Source organism: Diceros bicornis, chromosome 11 (genome assembly GCF_020826845.1).
Source record: "Diceros bicornis minor isolate mBicDic1 chromosome 11, mDicBic1.mat.cur, whole genome shotgun sequence".
NCBI classification, from domain to species: domain Eukaryota; kingdom Metazoa; phylum Chordata; class Mammalia; order Perissodactyla; family Rhinocerotidae; genus Diceros; species Diceros bicornis.
The window spans coordinates 50,628,517-50,647,470 of NC_080750.1; positions in this window are offsets into that span (position 1 = coordinate 50,628,517).

Genomic DNA, 18,954 nt, shown 5'->3' on the forward strand with positions numbered 1-18,954 from the left:
TTAAAAAAATTTGTATAATTTACAACAACATCAAAAAAATATTCAAATGCCTAAAACTAAACCTAGCATATAGTTCCTAACTGGAAGTGATCTTGTCCCTCAATGGACATTTGGCAAATGTCTAGAAATATTTTTGGTTTTCACCACTGAGGTGGAGGGGTACTTCTGGCATGTAGTAGGTGGAGGCCAGCAAGCAGCTAGACATGCTATAGTGCACAGACAGCACCCCACAACAAAGGTATCTGCTCTAACGTGTCAATAATGCCAAAGTTGAGAAACTCTGATCTGGCATATGATGTGAAAGATCTCTCTACAAAAAACCCCTGAAACCCAATTGAAAGAAACTTAACAAGACCTAAATAAGTTGAAAGGTACAATAGTTCATGGATTGTTATGATGAATATTCTCTCTAAATTAATTTATAGATTCAACATATTTCCTATTAAACCTACATCAAGTATTTTTTAAAGAAATAGAAAAGTTCATTCTAAAAATGTTATAGAATCATAAAGGATCTAAAATAGCTGAAATCTTGAAAAAAAGAAAGCAAACTTAGAGCTCTTACACTACCTAAATTTCAAGATTTACTATAAAGCTATAGTGTAGTACTGGCATATGAATAGATGCTGTATCACTTGAACAGAACAGAAAGTCTAGAAACAGACCCACACGTATACAGCCAATGGATTTGCAACCAAAGTGCTAAATTCATTCAGTGAACAAAGGAAAGCATTTTTAACAAATGTTGCTATATCACAGCTAGATATCTGTATGGGGAAAACAAAACAAAGAAAAATAAAAAAAAGTCTACCAGCTCACACCAAACACAAAAATTATTTTGATATGTATCATATATCTAAGCATTAAACCCAGAACTATAAATCTTCCAGAATAAAACAGGACATTATCTTTGAGAAATTGGAATCAGCAAAATTTCTTGGACAGGACACAAACAGCAGTAACTAAAAGCTTGAAGATTAATTAATTAAATTCCATACAAATTTAAAATTTATGCTCCTTAAAAGACATCATTAATAAAGTGAGTAAATAAGACACAGAATGAGGAAAAATATTTATAACACATATAACAAAGGGTCTGTACCCATAATACACAAAGAAACCTACAAATCAATAGGAAAAAAACAAACATCCCAATTTTTCAAATGAACCAAAGATTTGGACAATTTACTACCAAAGATGTACTAATGCTCAACAAACACATGAAAGGGCACTTAACGTATTTAGTCATTGGGGGTCTGCAAATTAAAATCTGCATAAATTAGTTACCATTTCACACTCACTAGAATGGCTAAAATCAAAAAGATTAACTCACCGCTTATTGGTAAAGATATGGAGCGACTGGTAATGGCACCTTGGATTTTCTTGGAGAACTGTTCCCCTGTACTCTCAGGCTATATATTTCAGGTGGAGCAGAATCTACCTGCAGACTTCAGGGATAGACAGAAGACTTGAGCCTGGCCAATTAGAATCATGGCAGATAATTAAGAAATATTACCTGATCCAAGCTGGCTCAATTAAAGTCAGCAAAGTCAGCCCTGGGTCTTTTAATTCTTAGGAAAGAAATATTTCTTTTTGTGTTGGCACCTAAACTGGTAGAATACAAACCTGATACAATTGATGATCATTGTGATCATCACCCTAGCAGAGCCTTTACGAAAAGAAAGCTACCACTGAGTTATGTGGAGCCGAGAGATGGAAAGACAGATCATTTTGGCACTGAATCCAGCAATTCGAGCTTGCCCTAACCCTAGACTTGGGAGAGGTAATAAATTCACCTTTTTGTCAAGGCTGTTTGAATTCTATTTTTTTATTTGCAACTAAAAAAAATTTCATTAAAACAGAAGTAAACCAGATTCCATTATTTCTTTGCCAGTAAACAAAATCAATCTAGAGTATATGTTAAAAATACATCTGTGTATTATATTCTTTTTGGTGCAAGATTTAGGGGGGGGCATTAAATTTTTTTCTGCTTTTTAAGTAAAATACTTTATTTATTTATTTTTTTTATAATTTTATTTATTTATTTTTCCCCCAAAGCCCCAGTAGATAGTTGTATGTCATAGCTGCACATCCTTCTAGTTGCTGTATGTGGGACGCGGCCTCAACATGGCCGGAGAATCGGTGTGTTGGTGCGCGCCGGGGATCAAACCCCGGGCCGCCAGCAGCGGAGCGCGAGCACTTAACTGCTAAGCCACGGGGCCGGCCCGAAGTAAGATACTTTAAAAAGCTTCTTCTAAAAAGATGTAAGATATGCTATACCAATTTTAAGCTGAGACTTCACTTCTGGGGGAAAAAATCAGTAGTTAAAATAAATATGCCCACTTGATTAAACTACAAAGGAACCAGCAGTGCCACAAGAAATAAAAATCCATTATGTAAAGTGGTTGGGATGGAGAATGAACAGGAATATGGTGGTGTGTATCACTTCCAGGCAGAAAAACCAAAGTATAACCAAGTTATTCTTGCCACTGGTCAAACGAAATTGCTGGATTTGAAAAAATCCAATTCTATAAAAGTCTGAGAATGTCTGCAGATGGCAAACTGATATAGAAACTACTCAGAAATTTAAGATGGAATGATCATCAAGAAAATACTTACTTAAAAGCATGTAATGGTGGGCTGGCCCGGTGGCGCAAGTGGTTAAGTGCAAGCGCTCTGCTGCGGCGGCCGGGGGTTCGCCGGTTCAGATCCCGGGCAGGCACAGATGCACCACTTGGCAAGCCATGCTGTGGCGGTGTCCCATATAAAGTAGAGGAAGATGGGCATGAATGTTAGCCCAGGGTCAATCTTCCTCAGCAAAAAGAGGAGGATTGGCAGATGTTAGCTCAGGGCCAATCTTCCCCACAAAAAAAAAAAAAAGCATGTAATTGTTGTATCTACCATCTATCATAAAGAAATTTCAAAATGAGATTTATGTATAACATTCGGCATATCAAAGTCGTCAGGCAATTGACTGTTGTCCAAAATCCACAACTTTCAGAACTAAAATATAATAAATAAATATAATTGGTGGTATTATCTTTGGAGTAAAGGTTAAAAGAAAAAAAACAAATTAGGCTGAAATTTTAATGTTAAAACACAATGATAGTTTTTGGTTCCTTCTACATCATCCTTGTAATAATCTGAAATTTCTTTTGTTTGGGTTCTAAATCAGGCATACAGTCATTATCTATCTCAGATAGTAAGAAAAACATTTCTAATAGATTTTAATAATAGCTACATTTGTTTAAAGCTTATTATTATTAAGCACTATACTATTTCCTTTAAATGCATTATTATATTTAATCCTTATAATAATCCCATTTTATAGGTCTCATTAAGATCGTTGTCATGATGAGGAAACTAAGAATTACTGAAATCAAATAAATACCTTGTCACAAGCTAAACAGCATATGTGGGATTTGGTCTGTCTCGCTTCAGATCCTATATACAAGTCAAAATAGCAGAAAATTTTTTTGAAATAAATTTAGGCCCAAAGCGTGAAGTAAAAGATCCGCAAATTTAGGAATTACAGAAATAAAGATATATTGGATTGAAGAAAGTCCAGTTGCCAAATTTCTGCAACTGGCCTTAGTTCAGTTTTAACAGATATCTCTTTTGGGAAATGTAATCTGCATATGTGAAATCTTTAAAAAATAATTTTTCCAGCTTCATTGGAAGAAACAAAGCTCAACTTCCACTTTAAACAATATTTTAAAAAATCTAAATTAATTAAGGTCTGATATAAAAATAAAACATCAAATTACTGGAGATAATCTTGGAGAATATTTGTATAGCCTTAGATTTGGCAATAGATGTGGCGAAAGGTAGACCTTAAAAAAGACAACACATCCACAAGCCATAGAGAAAAAAATAAACATATTTGATTGCATTATTAAATTCAACAATATTTATTGTCTTCTATGTGCCCAGTGCTGGTAATGCTTTTACCATCATATTCACTGTAATTTTTTTCTGATTCTGTTTGTTTTTTCAATTTGTTTTAACATTTAATATTTCCAATACACAAAGAGCTGAATTAGTATTAAGACAAATAATTGAAGAAAATAAGATGCAAAAGATATAAACAGACAATTCATGGAAGATAAAATTCCAACATTGACAAGCATATAAAACTATCTTCAACGTCCCTAATAGTAAGGGAAACACAACATAAAACCATAATGAGAGCTATTTTTAACTCATCAGATTGGTAAAAATTAAAAGAGCGAAAACATCCCCTGCTGACAATGATTCAGAAAAACAAGATGGAGACTTGCTGCAATCATTGTTGGAAAGTAATCTGTCAATAACTGTTAATATGAAAACACAAATGCCCTTTGACTCAGCAGCCCCACTTTTTAAAATCTTACCTACAGAAATAAAAAAAAAAATGTTTATGTAAAAATGTGTATACCAAACAGCTTTGTGTAGCGAGGAAGCACCTGAATGTCTACCAATTGGGAAATGACGAATAAATTGTTATACTCATGTCTTGAAGCTTTAAAAAGTACGAATAAATTGTTATACTCATGTCTTGAAGCTTTAAAAAGTATGTTATATCTATATCCACTGATCCAAAGAGATGTTCATAGTATACTGTAAGTGAAAAAAGAAAGTTTGAGTGTAATAGGTAGAAAATGGTTTCGTTTTAGTTAAAACAAAACAAAATAAAAAAATTTACATGTGTCATATATCCTAATAAGAATATTCTGGGAAAAGGCCATTTGTCTGAGTACAGAGAAGGGGGATGAGATAAGAGATGAGTTGGGAAGTGTGAAATCATTAATGTTTTATTAATAAATTTACTGTATTACTTTTTCCATTAAAATAAGTATGCTTATCTTTTGTAATTTTAAAATCTGAAATAGACTTTAAAAAATTGAAGCTGTAGTGTTCATATAAGGCCAATTTTAACATGAAAAAATATCAACTTGATATGAAGCCAGTATGGTGAGTAAAATATTGTGACTACAGAATGAGTCACACAAGCGACTCCAGGGGCCTCAAAATTCTGCACTGTGTGTGGGTCTGTGGCAACTGCAAAACATTCAGATTTGAAAACTCTGGAGCACTCTCTCAGCTCACCTCCAGCTGAATTCAGTATGAGACCTCCTCGGTGAAGAAGACAGTGTTGATATCCTTAGGGAGAGACAGAGGGTGTCAGAAGGAGAGAAAATTTATGAAGTAAAGTTGCAGAGTTAAGTCAAGAGATGATGCAATTAGACACATCCTGAGAGCAGACCCTTAGCAAGGGGGAGGGAGAGACCTTCTTAAGGAATGTAAATTAGGAGGATGAGGGCTCTTCAATCTTTATCCTCCAACTGACAATGACAATGATATAGTGCTTGCTTTTTGCCAGACATCATTCTGAGAGCCTCATAACTCATTTACTCCTCCAACATCCTGTATGAAGGATGTTGGTCCTATTATTATCTTCATTTTACAGATGAAGTAACTGAGGGACAGAGAAGTTAATAGCTTCTGGTCTTACAGCAAGACAGTGGTGGAGCAAAATTTGAACCCGGACAGTTTGGCTACTTAAGATCTCTCAGCAACAGGCTTCTTATACTTCCTGGAATATGTCAGGTTACTTGACACCTTCAAGTCTAAAAGGTTTTCTCTGTATGGATTATACTCTTCTCCTTATCCAATACAGATCTTCCTCGGCTTACATTGGGGTTACATATTGATAAACCATCATAAAGTGAAAATATCATAGGTTGAAAATGCATTTAATATACCTAACCTACCAAACATCATAACTCAGTCTAGCTTAACTTAAATCTGCTGAGAACACTTACATTAGCCTACACTTGGGCAAAATCATCTAACACAAAGCCTATTTTATAATAAAGTGTTGAATACCTTATGTAATTTATTGAATACTGTACTGAAAGTGAAAAACAGAATTGTTGTATGGGTATCGAATGGTTGTACGTGTATCAGTTGTTTACCCTCATGATAGCGTAGCTTACCGGAAGCTATGGCTCGCTGCTGCTGCCCAGCATCATGAGAGTATTGTACAATATATCACTAGCCCAAGAAAAGATAAACTCAAAATTTGAAGTACTGTTTCTACTGAATGCTTATCATTTGCGCATCATCATACAGCTGAAAAATCCTAAGTTGAACCATTGTAAGTTAGGGAATTTCTGTAGTTATGTGGTTTATTTCTGGGCTCTCCATTCTGTTCTGCTGATGTATGTGTCCGTTTTTATGCCAATACCACACTGTTTTAATTACTCTAGCTTTGTAATATAGTTTGAAATCAGGGATTGTGATGCCTCCAGCTTTGTTCTTCTTTCTCAAGATTGCTTTGGCTATTCAGGGTCTTTTCTGGTTCCATATAAATTTTAGAATTGTTTGTTCTATTTCTGTGAAAAATACAATTGGAATTTTGATAGGAATTGCATTAGATCTGTAGATTGCTTTGGGTAGTATGGACATTTTAACAATACTAATTCTTTCAATCCATGAGCACAGAATATTTTTCCATTTTTTTTTTCTTCTTCAATTTCTTTCACTAATGTCTTACAGTTTTCAATATACAGGTCTTTCACCTCCTTGGTTAAATTTATTCCTAGGTATTTTATTCTTTTTTGATGCAATTGTAAATAATATTTTTTTCTTTATTTCTCTTTCTATTTGTTATTAAAGAGATGCAACAGATTTTTGTGTATTGATTTTGTATCCTGCAACTTTACTGAATTTGTTTATTAGTTCTAATGGTTTTTGATGGAGTCTTTAGGGTTTTATATATATAATATCATGTCTTCTGCAAATAGTGACAGTTTTACTTCTTCCTTTCTAATTTGGATGTCTTTTATTTCTTTTTCTTGCCTAATTGCTCTGGCTAGGACTTCCAATACTATGTTGAATAAAAGTGGTGAGAGTAGACATCCTTGTCTTGTTCCTGATCTTAGAGGGAAAGTTTTTAGCTTTTCACTGTTGATCATGATGTTAGCTGTGGGCTTGTCATATATGGCCTTTATTATATTCAGATACTTTCCCTCTATACCACTTTGTTGGGAGTTTTTATCATAAATGGATGTTGAATTTTGTCTAATGCTTTTTATGCATCTATTAAGATGATCATATGATTTTTATCCTTCATTTTGTTAATGGAGTGTATCTCTTGACTGATTTGCAGATGTTGAACCATTCTTGCATCCCTGGAATAAATCCCACTTGATCATGGTGTATGATCCTTTTAAAGTACTGTTGAATTTGGTTTGCTAATATGTTGTTGAGAATTTTTACATCTATGTTCATCAGGGATATTGGCCTGTAATTTTCTCTTTTTGTGGCATGCTTGTCTGGTAATGCTTGCCTCATAAAATGTGTTTGAAAGAGTTTCCCCCTCTTCTATTTTTTGGAAGAGTTTGAGGATTGATATTAATTCTCTTTTGAATGTTTGGTAGAATTCACCAGTGAAGCCATCTGGTCCTGGACTTTTCTTTGTTGGGATGTTTTTGATTACTGATTCAATCTCCTTGCTAGTAATCAGTCTGCTTAGATTTTCTGTTTCATCATGATTCAGTCTTGATAGGTTGTATGTTTCCAGGAATTCACCCATTTCTTCTAGGTTGTCCAATTTGTTGGCATATAATTGTTCATAGTAATCTCTTATGACCCTTTGCATTCCTATGGTGTCAGTTGTAACATCTTCTCTTTCATTTCTGACTTTATTTATTTGAGTCCTCTCTCTTTTTTTCTTGGTGAATCTAGCTAGTCTTGTCAATTTTGTTTATCTTTTCAAAGAACCAGTTCTTAGTTTCATTGATCTTTTCTGTTGTCTTTTTAGTCTCTACTTCTTTTATTTCTGCTCTAATCTTTGTTATTTCCTTCCACTAAGCTTGGGCTTTGGTTTTTTTTCTTTTTCTAGTTCATTGAGGTATAAAGTTAGATTATTTACACATTTCTTGTTTCTTGATGTAGGCATTTATCACTATGAACTTCCCTCTTAGAACTATTTTTCTGCATTCCATAGATTTTTGTATGTTATGTTTCTATTTTCATTTGTCTCAGGTATTTTTTTTTATTTCCCTTTTGATTTCTGCTTTGACCCATTGGTTATTCAGCAACATCTTGTTTAATCTCCACATATTTGTAAATTTTCCAGTTTTCTTTGTGTAAGTAATTTCTAGTTTTATACCACTGTAGTCAGAAAAGATGTTTGATATAATTTCAAATTTTATAGCATCTTTAAAATTTTATAACATTCTTTCTCCATTGATTTCTAAGCCTGATCTGTACCTCTGTCTCTATCAATCTTAAAAACCTATTTCCATAAGCCTGTTGCCTTTTTAAGTACTGTCCTATTAGGAATAAAAATTCTCGAAAGGCTTGTCTTATATCACTGGCTTAATTTTCTCACCACTTACTCCATCGTTACCTGTAGTAATCTGGCTTCCACCTTCCTCTTGGTACTGGATCTGCTCTCTTGAAGGTTTCACAAAAAAGAAAGGATAGTTAATGGGGTAAGGGCCCAGAGAACATAAGAAGTGATAGAAGCAAAGGAACAAGGTACAAGTAAGTCTGGAAATGGGGGAAACACTGTCAGAAGTATGGCAAATTGCCTGGAGAACAGAATGGAGAGAAAGGCTTGGTCAAAACACATCCAGGAAAGAGTATTGCCAATCAACCTGCAATGAAACTGTATTTGGAAACAGTACTGTAGAAGGATCAGATATTTGTGGGACCAAGCAAAGGAAGGACTGAAGAGTCAATGTCTTGACTGGAAATTAACAAACTACTTTCAGAAACAACAAAAAGAAGTCATTATCGAAGTAACTGAAGGTGTGGTATCTTATACAATAAAGTACGCATATGGTGGAGGACATCCCTTTACTGCATAATTTCAGATATTTTGGTGGTGGTGAGTGTAGAGAAAAGTAGAAAAGAGAAAAGGATAAGAGCTACATACAGTATGTAAACTGTGGATGAGAGACAGTAGTCTAAATGTTCCATATGTTTAAGAAGCCTCTTGATTTGCTATCCTGAGGCCAGGAATCCAAGTCTAAAAAACTGTCTTTGACAGTTTTTACCATAGTATCCAAAAACTGGGAAGAATTCTTCTTTTCTCATGGACTCTGTATTTATTAAGATTCCTTAACTTCCTTACCACCTATACCAAGCCAGTTTACCTGGAAAGACTTTGTAGACATTGGCCCCACAAGTACACTGGTATTCGTTCTTTGAAATGGCTTGTCACATCTGATTTGATGATTACCATTCTCACATAAGGCGCTCGAAGTAGTGCTTTGGTTGCATAATATAGCCAATTATAACTTGGTAAGAAGGGGGACAGTTTCTTATTAAAATAACCACCAAAGATAACTTGTGACAAAAAATAGGGAGATTTAGTTAGAGTTTTCCAATTCTGGGGAGAAGGGGGCTATGAGAATCACACACTATTTTAAAATATTTCACTTTAGTTTACAAAAGCAGAATTTATGAAATCGCTGTTGGTTAGATAACGTAAGAAACAGCTTCCTTATATATCTATAAAAATAGAACATGAAAACAAAATCAACAGTATTCCAAACAGATGACCAAAATAAATTTTCCCTCGTCATTTCATTCAGTCATTAATTGTTGTCTTGCTGCATCTTGGGTAGTAGTCACAGTATGCCATCTATTCTCAACTAAAACTGAGTTCTGGATATCCTGATGCAGTCCACCGATACTGTCTGAAAGTTGTCTAAATGATGTCTGCTCAGAAACCTGTCCTCAGAGTCTATTCTCTGAATTGTCAATATCAGTCCAAGGTTTTAAATTACCTAAAGACCTTGAAAATTGTCTTTAACCTGACATACCACAAAACATGATTAGTTTTGAAACAAAGCTTTTCAGAACAATGATTCAATTAAGGTGAATAAAATTTAATTTTTTATAATTATAGACATTATGTAAGAATAAAGTTGGCCTATTTGATAAGTAAACTTATTTAAGTTTAGAAAAAGCAAACTAAAATGGAGTAAAATATGAGCTTGTTTTATGCTTAACATTGATAAATCAAAAGACAGCTATATTTATTAAACTAAAATTAATAAAGTGGTCCTGTTTGATGCAGAGTTATCTTAATTATGACAGCTTGGAATCTTAAAACATTTTTGAGTTAGTTTTTGTAAGAAAATAAATTTTAGATTTATTCCAACCTTGAGCTGGAATAAGATGATTTTGTGGGCTGGATTCATCCCTTAGGCCAGCAGTTTGTCATGTCTATCTGGTACAAATGGTCCCCCATTAATATAAACGACTGGTCTTGAAATTTTTTTCTTTGCATATTCCCAGAAAATTTGGTACATCTAAATTTTTATCATTATTTTAAGGATGTAACCTCTGTCATATTATTAATATTGCCTTGTTAAATAAAATTGTTGTATTACACTTTTAGTATATCCAATGGAATTAGAATGACATAGCAAATCTGAAAGGGGTAAATTAATTCTGACTAAATGAAGTGAGTTCTCTAAATTTCGGGGCCTCATGCCCCAGGCTGTCCTAGATTGCAATAGGGGAACATTTTGCTCTGAACCTACATTTAATATGTTCTGCTATTAAGAGAGCAGTTGTTATCTGAGTTGTGGAAATTGGCATCAAAAATAAGAGAAGGTACTAGGCCAAAAGTAAATGTAATGTTTAGATCACGTATATTAATGATCATCTCTTAAATGCACTATTTAGACAATAGAATCCACAATATACTGATGTTAGGTTAATCTAAATCTAGTAAGTACATGGTAGGAATATGCACCATCAGAGATAACCAGGAATATCAAAGATAAAAAAGCAGAGAAACGGTCTATCAGTGACAACAAGCAGAAGTCTTACATCCAAACGAAATAATGCATATGGCTCTGCACTATCCAGGAATCTAGTCACAAATTAAGAAAAACACGCCCTCTGTAAGTCTAAACAAATAGTACAATCTATTGGTCTATCAGAAATAAACATGGAACTTTTAACTTCCTCTACCTTGAAATCATGCAAAGTACAATTTACCTTCTTCTTAATGAGGAGACTGAAAATGCCTTTCATAAATCTTGAATATTCCATTTCTAAAATTCATAGACAGATAAGGCATAGAGACCTGTCAGGACTTGTGGACTGGATGAAATAAAGTGCTGCTAATTCTTACTAATGTTCTTTGCTTTCCTCTCCTCAGACTCTCAGCAACAATGCTTTGACAACAGTTTTAACAATAATTGACAATAGGAGGAAACAACTTATTAAACAAAAATGTCATCACTGCCACCACTCCAATCTATAATATGTCTTGAATTTAGAACATACTCATACGGGTTGAAGTAGCTTTCTAATACCAGGCTTTACCATTACCAAAATTAGCAGTAAGTAAGGCAACAAAGACAGAATGATTTACTGCTTGTTCATGGTGACTTCATTAAATGAGGCTTTGCCAGAACCAATATTTTGAAATGTTCCTTTATGTGGTACTCTGAAGATTTCACAAATGGCAATGAATGGTAATAGTAAGGATGTGTGAAAAATATGGCTTTCTTTTGAAAAGTAGAAGAGGGACAATTATGAAAGACAATGCTGAAAAAGATCACAGGGGTATTCTCAAGCAGATCAATTTTAGGAACAAAAACATGGATTTAAGGATCTGGAAATACAATTCACTTAAAATCTTCCATGCCTACGTATCACTTGGAAAGTCTTCATGACCGCAGCCCCCTCCAAGGTACATCCACCTCAGTTTGAAGACTGTGAACGTAACTTCCTAAAATTGCTTTAATGAAATCTCCTTAGTTTAATTTCCTAAAGGACTTTCAATAATGTGATCCCTCTAAATGGAATATTAAAAGGGTATACAATCCAGACGTAATTGCATCAAGATGCAATTGAACTTTTGTGTAAATTGACAGCCTATTTCTCAAATTTATATGAAAATTGAAAGGGCCAAGAATAGATAAGGCAGTGGCCGGCGGGTGGCGTAGCAGTTAAGTTTGCGCATTCCACTTCGGCGGCCCAGGGTTCACCGGTTTGGATCCTGGGCACAGATCTACTCACCGCTCATCAAGCCATGCTGAGGTGGCATCCCACACAGAAGAGCTACAACTCTACAACTATGATACACAACTATGTACTGGGGCTTTGGGGACAAAAAAGAGGAAGATTGGCAACAGATGTTAGTGCAGGGCCAATCTTAGTCAAAAAAAACAAGATGCCTAAAGAGCTTTAAAAAAAAAAAAGGATAGATAAGGCAATCTTGAAAACAAAAAGTGGAGGAAATGGAGGACTTAAACTACTGAAGATCAGGACTTGTGAAGAAGCAATGTTAATTAAGGCAGTGTAGCACAGGCACAAGAATAAACAAGTAGACCAATGGGACAGAAACAAATCCATAGACGCACAGTTACCTGATGTATGAGAAAAATAATACTCTGGAGCAGTGAGGGAAAGGAATTTTTTTAAAACGGTGCTGTGCAATTGTGTCAAAAACTGTATCTTGACCCCTAACCTTATACCACCCACAATGATCAATTCCAGATGAATTGTAGTTCTGTATGTGAAAGATAAAATATAAAGTTTGCTGAAGAAAACACAAAAGATTATCTTCAATAACCTTGGGGAAGGCAAAGATTTTTTTAAACGTAACACAAAAAGTGCTAACTAGAGAGGGAAAACTGATAAATAGGACTACATTAAAAAGGAACACCTCTGTTCATCTGAAGAAGCTTTTGAGGGAGTGAAATGGTATTCTTGAGAGAATATATTTGAAATACATATATCCAACAAATTTGTGTATAAAAAATATATAAAGTACCCATAAAAATCAATAATATAAAGGCAAACAACCTATAGGCAAAATACTTGAACAAGCACTTTCACACGACCAATAAACACGTGAAGATGCCCAACTTCATCAGTCATTCAGGAGATGCAAATTAAAACCTTGCTGCAATGCCACTTAACAACAAACTCCAAGACGACTAAGATAAAAAATATAGACAAAATCAAATGTTGATGAGAATAGGGTGCAATCTCAACTTTCATATTCTCATATGAGAGTATAAATTAATATAATCATTACGGAGAGGGTTGCAAGATTAAGCAAGTAAAAATAGAATACTCATTTATGAAGCAATATTTGGCACTACCCATTAAATGTGAACATATGTATAGCCAAATGACAAAGCAGTTGCTCCTGACATATAACCAATAAAAATAAATTCATGTGTTCACCAAAATACTGTACAATAATGTTCATAGCAGCACTATTTGTAATAGCCCCAAACTGAAAACAGTCCCAATGTTCATCAATAATTTAATGAATAAATACATTGTGGTGTATTCATGATCTGAACTACTATACAACAGAGAAATTTAATGAACATCAAGTACAAGTAACAATATGGAAAATTCCATAAACGCAATGTTGACTAAAGAAAGCCAGATACAAAATAGTACACACTGTATTATCCATTTATCTAAAGCTCAAAAACAGGTAAAGGTAATCTATGGGGTTAGAAGTTAAAATAATGGTTACTTTGAGGAAGAGGGAGGAAATAATCCATGGAAGGGTGCAAGAAAGTGGCTTCTGGAGTGCTGTTACGTTAGAATTCTTGATTCCATGATGAGTTAGATGACTGTTTTCACTTTGTGAAAATTCACTGAGGGGGCACCTACGATTTCTGTGCTTTTTTGTTTGGATGATTTATGTCAAAGAGTTTGCCAGTTTTTTAAATAAAAATATGCATAGAAGGATTTAAAGTACACAAAAAACCACACCATTTATGTGAGGATGGGTTGCTATAAACAGAGATAAAGTATTCTAACATCTTTGCATTGTCCAGAAAGAGAGTAAAATTACCAATTAACCAAACCTACTTATTTCTAATAAATAAGTTTGACTTGTATAGCTGGTTGAGTTAGGTGACTTTTAATGTAATTAATTAACATCTATTATATAGTTGGCATTAATCTCTTACCTAGAGAGCAGATGCTATCAGAATAGTTTAGGGAGGGGTGTTTAGTGCAGCTGAAAACATGAAATAAAAATATACCTCTTAGGGTTTTAGGAATAGATTACTACGTATCTCAGTAATTTTCAGGAGACAGCTAATTTGGGCTACAGGTGATTTTCCCATTCCTGCTGTCAAACCTTTTGCCTATAGATGGAGCTTTAACGCTTCAGTGGTGCCATAGAAATAGAGCAGCAGACCCCATCCTAAAGAGCCAAATATCTATGAGGCCAAAAGACAAAAAGACAAAAGACATCAGTTTAGCAGCATCTAAGTACTGAGGAAAGTTTACATTAGAGTTTCTTAGATGTACAGATGACCCAGTCTCCTGAACTGAAGAGAAAGGTCAGGTGTACATGCATTGGCTCTACCCATGTTGAGGTGGCAGAATAAACTTGTGCTTATCTCCATCTGTTTCTTTTTCTCCCAGAAAATAGTCACATTGGTAAAGATGGGACCACATTATTGCTATTTGTTATATTTTATTTTTATAAAACTAGTGTTTAAACTGAATAAAAAATCTATTTAAATAAAAAACATAATTTAGGGGGGAAAATCAAATATAAATGAGACAAAGAGATATAAAGGAATTTAGAAATAAGTTTTAGAAACAAATAGACAAGTAATATTTTATGAGTGTGTTTCCTTATCTGTGAAAATTAAGATAATAATAAAATACATATTTCAAGATTATTGTGAAAATTACATGAGATACATAACTTTAAATTCAGGCTTCATGACACACTAGTTGTGTGATCTTGGACAAGTTATGAACACATAATCTCACTGCACTTTAGCTTTCTTATCTGTAAAATGAAAATAGAGTAGCATTTATCAGTCATGTAGTACTTTTCTTTTAAACACTTAAGTGTAAATTGATGCACACACACGTGAATGTATGTGTCTGTATATACATGTGTGTCAGTTAGTTTTCATCTACATGTGTGGGATGCTTAGTTTGCTTTTGAAGCACACTAATCTGTAATCCACACTACAGAGAGTTTGTTAATCAGTATATGATTATTAAAATAATTTTTCATTGGGGAAATACATTGTGCTCAAGATACAGATTTGACTAGAAATTTTATGCATATCACTCTCCCTTTGAAGGTATGAGATACAAGGATCTGGAAAACTCAGCAGTCTATCTTTTGGAGGAACAACACTCCAGGTCTAGAGTTCTATGTGGTCCTGTGTCTTCCACCTCACAGAGTGCTCCTAACCCAACTGAGTGGTTGTCTCTTTCTCTCTTGGAATATCACTGGTTCCAGAGTTGGTAATCAGTAGGTACTTTGCAGGACAGTCCTGCTGATAGGGTACCTTCTGATTAGGTCACCATTCTTGGTACTAGGTGTTCGTGCCATGCTGGCTGTTAAATATTTTGAACTTTACTCCTACTCATGCCCAACTGGGAACAAACATTTATCCACAGTGCTTGTCAAAGTGCCTGACAATAGAGAGTGGGTCCTTCACTAAGCTTACAACAACATGTTGCATGACTGCTTTTTTGCCTTCTTCCAGATAAATGTATGTTTGTTAGATTTGGGTCTAACAGCTTGCATTCATTCCAATGTATGACATAGTGATGAGGTTCTCTAAATTTCAGAAGTACCTGCACATGTGAAATAAAGATATATGCACAAAGGTGCATCAGCTTTAACCACCTTCCAAAGTCTGTAAACACAGCCTTCTAGCCAAATAAGAGCTACTTCTCCTCCTCCCACCTCTTTTCTGGTCTAAAACTAGCCAACAAGTTGGACAGGGGACAGGAACCCCACTGAAGGCAACAACACACACTTCCTTGAAGGTGGATGGGCAGCTGCCAACTACATCCCTTTGCTTGGGTGAAGTGAAGCAAAAGTCTTACTTTCAGTGAAGACTGAAGCATTGCTTAATAAATTTAGCTGAATATATTTTAATCATTGAATTCAGATTGGATTTTTATAATATAAAATAACTACAATATAGGACTATTACCTAAGGGTGAATGGGAATCTATTGGGATCTGTCTAGCTTTCCACTCAGAGCCACAGTAAGTTTAGCCACATTGAATACTTTTGAAAGGGATAGAGGAAAAGAAAAATAAAGTTTTGTTTAATTTCATCATAAATCATTTTTATTCAATGTGCTTGTTACAAAAATATTTCAATATTATATTGAAAATTTATATTATACAAAAATATTAAGAATTATGTTCTTAGTATAACTGGTTTTTTGAAGTGACTCATCTCGTGTGTACTATCATAAAATGGTTTTATTTTTCCACTAACTGCTATCATCTGTATTCTGTCGAAACTCCCTCTATCCGTTTTCTTTATATGTAAGCACCTTTAATGTTGTCTCTAACTAATTTCATAACAGTTTTATTCATTAAAACAGCTTCATTATATTATAAAAACTTAGTTACACACTCTTTAAAGCTACGGTCTCAAAGTTCTCCCTCTTCCCGGTTGCTTCAATGAGAGTTGAAGGGAAGGGAGGTCTTGTCTTTCACACCTTTCCTCCATCCCTCTTCCCAATGGTTTCTCCAAATAGATTACTGTCCTATTGCTGTTGAACACCACTGTTGAACTGACTTATCTACATAAACTCAGCAACATTGGGGCCAACTGATGAGGGATTTAATAGCAAGTAGCTACTCTAAGAGTTGGTGGTCCCTTTCTAGGTGAGATCACACCTTCCTATTGTTCCAAAATTGCAGGTTTCACACAGAATTTCTCTGATCCTGTACCTCTTTACTTCTCAATGTGGTGGCCTGTGGCAAGCCTGCAACCTCCAATCTTATTAACACGTTGTAGTCAAATATAGAAGTGGCCTTGAGGCCTGAACTTCAAGAGGCCAGTCCTTATCCCCTCCACCTGGCTAAATCATCACCCTCACCTCTCTCCAGTGCTCTATCCCAGAATTTGCAAAATTCTAATGTAAAAATCCAGATAGTAAATATTTTAGGCTTTGCAGACCATATAGTGTCTGTTCTACCATTGTAACTCCAAAGCAGCCATAGACAATATATAAATGAAAGAGCTGTCTGTGTTACAATAAAATTGTATTCATGGACATTTGAATTTCATATAATTTTCAGGTGTCATGAAATACTCTTATTTTAATTTTTTCAACCATTTAAAAATGTAAAACCATTTTTAGCTTGCAGTCACACAAAAACAGATGGCAAGTGGATTTTACCTGCTGCTAGTGTTTGCCAGCCTCTGCTTTCCCCCATCCCTGTAGCTCTAAGATCAGGGAAGCAAACCTGTGTCTAAAGCAACATCCAATCTTCCAATCTTACAATGAATCATCTATCTCCCCTTCTTGTGGTTAACCCCAAACCTTGGAAGCAATTCCCTTAGGGAACCCCTCCCCCACCAACATCAGTGAAGGGAATTAGTTCAGTGCCTTCTCCCCCTCTCCTATGGGAAAGTTGGAGGAGACAGTTTCCAAGAACAGTACACTCTTCCCTCCTTCCACAATGATATCGCAGGACCTCCCTTACATATCACAATAGTAAAGGCCACCAAAACAGCTCAATGCTTCTCAACCTCCCAAACCAGACCCTCTCTGATTGAGACCTCGAGAATGTAGTAATTTCTGCACAGTTCAGTAAACCTGGGGCTAATTAAATTGCAATCACTACCTCCCATTATGGTTACATAATTTAAAAATCAGAAACATTACTTTTTGTGAGCCTCTTACTTTTTCTTTAAAAAGTTATTTTTCCCCCAAATGAGGCCCTCAATTGAATTTCCAGGTGGGTTAAGAGCCATTGATGTATTTAAGTAAGGTAAAATAAGATAAAAATTTACTGTCCTGATTTCTTCTTTTACTATCTGTAAGAGTCATAGAAACCAGGGAACAACCTGAGAGCCATTCACCATCTGAATGACCAGTGTCACTCTCAGATGACCACTTGCTGGCCTTTGCAAGCACAATCATAACCAAGGCAGCTGTTGCGTCACAGCTGTCCCTGGAACGTCATCAGGATCTCTTGATAATCTAAAAGATCTTTCTCTAGGCACAACAATGAACAGACAACCAGAGTTAAACTAGTGATTATGGTGTTTATCAAAATCAAAATTGTATCTTCACAAGCTTTAGTGGTCAAGGGTTAGCATCAGTCAGGATGATTCTCTGCTAAGATTTCCATGGACACTACAGGATCTCAGGAAAGATTCAAGGCTAGAAAATATTCAATATAACAAAATTGGATTTGATTCCATCTTACTTGAAGAATTGTAGACACGAAATAAGAAGTCTCACCTCCTATTTCTTCTTTCTGGAGCTGATAGCCACTGGTTGATGCCTTGTGAATTACCCTCTTTACGGGAAAGATTCTTAAGGGCTTCCCCGCCCTCCCTCAAAAAATATTTTTGATGGTCTCTGAGATTCCATTAGTCATAAAACAAACCCTGATTTACTTCATTACTAAAGACATGTTTATGCACATTTGGTTGGAAACAGACCATTTTGCACTCCACATTAATGTCACAAGCCATAAAAGTTGAAGCCCTTTCCCCGTATGCACATTCAAATTATGACAAGCAATTTTGTGTTAGTACTTTATCTACTGTGTGTCTGAATGAATGTTATCTCTAAGATTTAAAAAATTTAAGGATGGAGGCTTGTTGTTCAACAGTATCCCATTCGTGGATATGTGTAATATTTGATTGATGTTACTAGATGGGAATGATTATATTGGAAGATCTAACATTATAGATCTCATGCTAGCAAATACAATTAAATGGATTTTTTGCATGTGTGAGATAGGTGAGGCAGATTTTTTTTTTTGCTTATTTGCTTTTTCTGAATTTCTGTAATGATCCTAAAGCAACTGTTTTTATTTTGACAAAATAATTTTTAAATCTTATGAATAAACAGAGCAGTTATCATGATCGATTTTCAAAGGAGGAAACTAGAACCAGCTCAGAGAAAAAGACAGTAGTAGCATGAGTAGTCCCCAATTTCT